Source organism: Equus caballus, chromosome 12 (assembly GCF_041296265.1).
Source record: "Equus caballus isolate H_3958 breed thoroughbred chromosome 12, TB-T2T, whole genome shotgun sequence".
NCBI lineage: Eukaryota > Metazoa > Chordata > Mammalia > Perissodactyla > Equidae > Equus > Equus caballus.
The window spans coordinates 11,765,252-11,767,816 of record NC_091695.1 but is presented as its reverse complement, the minus strand read 5'-3'; positions in this window follow the sequence as shown (position 1 = coordinate 11,767,816).

The window sequence follows — 2,565 nt, the reverse complement described above, 5'->3', positions numbered from 1 at the left end:
ACCAAGAAGTGGAATTGCTGGGTCACTAAGTCATATGCTAACATCTCTGGGGCTTGGCACACCCTGGTGCTCCTGCCAAGAATGGCTCTCCACATGACTCATTCCTGCTCATCAAGACCAATCAAGTGTCATCGCCTGGTGAAGGGTGGTCTCTCGGCCTCTGTTTTCCCCTAATACCTCATAGCCACATTGTATCCTGTACGCTTAGGGCTCTGCCTTAGTTATCTTTGTCTTCCCAACACCCAGCGTAGGGCTTACCATCGAGCAAAAATCCAAATGTTTTCTTGACTGGATGAATGAATGCATAAGTAAATAAACAAACGAAGGCACAGTGGTTAGGACATTCCAGAAGCTCAAGGTGAGTGAGTCTGTGAGTGTTGTGAGCTTGGGATTTGGATCTGTCTGCCACCTGGTGCCCCGGGCCAAGCCGCCTCTCTAGGTTTCTGTCCATCCAGTTCTCTGACCTCGGGCATCTCATCCTGAACTCTGTTCGAGTTGGGTACCGTACCACACTGACAGAGCCTTGTGAGTGTGTACGGGCTCTGGCTGTAGAGCATAGAAATTGGCTTTCCAAGAGCAGCCCTGTCTCCTTTCACCTTTCAAGTGGCTCAGTATGCTCTGGGTTTTCGTTTATTTTTCCTCCCTCCAGTAACTTAGGGGCAATTAAGATCAGCTGCTATCTGCTTCCAGCTTTGAACCCAAAGGAAACCAGATGTTTCCACTCGGTATCCCCTTCTCCTTGTGTTCTGATGAGCAGCCCTGTTCTCTGAGTCTCTCCATGGCCTGCTTCCCCAGGTCCCAGAGCCTGGCTCGCAGCCTTTACTTTTAATGGGGTTTTAATAGGTGCCTCCTGTAATTAATTTCATTCTTGTGTTTTCACACTTTCTGTCTAGGTGCCTAAAGGCCCCCAGGCACTAGGTGGGATGTTAACTGATTTTAAATAATGTAAAACACTGTGGCTGTCATTAGACATTACCCCACCACTTCTCATTTGCAGCTGTTTAGCAATCATTCATTAGCTGGGGAACAAGGCTCATTTGGGAGGTCAGCCGGGCCACCTGTCATGTTTCATAGAGGTAGATACAGAGACATGGAGAAAAAGGACTTGTCCAAGCCCCAACAAAGAGTGGGTGTTGAAACTGGTTCCGGAAACCGTCTCCTGCTGGGTACACACCCTGTGAACGCCACCGCAAGGATCCACTACGCAGGGATGATTCGCGTGCGTCTTGGGTGCCCACGGGCAGTTTCACCCTCCCACTAGGACCGCGGAGCATGTCAGCCCGCAGCAGCTAATATTACCACCTGAAATTATCCCCATTCATTCTCTTCAGGCCCCTTTTTCATTTTATGAGCGGATTTAGCTGCCTAAACAACGCGTCCGTGACTTCTCCCGGATTTAGAAACAACCCAATTTTGCTATTTTTAAAGCTGGCGTTTCAAAATCCGCGCACAAGTACTCACACTCCTCAGGGAGTTGGGGGTGGATGTAGGGGGTGGGAACGAAGAGTACGTGCTGGAGAGAAAGCAGCGTGGCCCTTGGCCTCCCAGAGCGCCGCGGCATCCCCCTGGGGGCGCACTCCCCGGAGCGCGAGGGGGGCTCTCCAAACCGGAGCGAATTTGCGCCATCTGGACCCTCGGAGCGCTCTGTGCGTCGGACCCAGCCGACCTGCGCCGCCTCTCGCCTCTCGTGCCAGGCGGAGGGCACGGCCGCTGGGTCACCCGGCCCAGGAGCGAGCGGGAGGGGCGGGGAAGCCAAGCAGGTGGCGATTAGGTCAGCCTAGGAACATTCTTGGACCGCTCCAGTGGATATAAATAACAGACGGGCAGGCTCCGAAAAATCCCTGGGGTGGGGGTAAGGGGATGAATGAGAAGGGATTTATGAAGGGTGGGGGTGGGATCTTGGCAATCTGGAAAAATCTACTAAAGCTGGTGACTGACAAAGCGGGTGGTGGGGAGAAGAGATTTAAGAATGAATCGTGGGACAAAAGCTGGGAATAACACGGGGGGGGTGGAGCTCGTGGCTTTTTGCCCCCCCCCCCCCACCGCATGTCTGACCCAGTCCTCAGAAAGCGCCCCCAGATTGGCAGGCAGGGCTCGGCAGAGAGAGGGCACGGCTTTGGAGTGCGGGTCCTGCCCGACTACAAATCTTGTGCAAGCTGCTGAAGGTCTCTGAGCCTCAGTTTCCGCATCTGTACAATGGGAATCCTAATGCTTACAAAGGGGTGGTGGTGAGCCTCGCCGGAGCTACCTTCTAAGAAAGCTGTGCTCAGCAAAAACATGTAGGGCAGTGTAGCCCCCGAAGCGGCCCCCCAAGGGGTGCCCGTGCAGGCCCGATCCCTTCCCGCTTCCACCGGTCTCCCAGGCTCTGCAAAGGCCGGGGAGGGGCAAAGCCGAAATCTGACTCCTTCTAGCGGCGAGGCGCCACCCTTGGGAGTCGGCCCTGGCGCTTCTCAGGCGAGAGCCGAGACCCCACGGCCTGCGCCCCGGGAGCCGCCGGTGGCCGCGATGCCCGCGGTCCCTGCGCCCTCGCCGCCCGCCGGTGGGGTTGGGGCCGCGGTGGCGAGG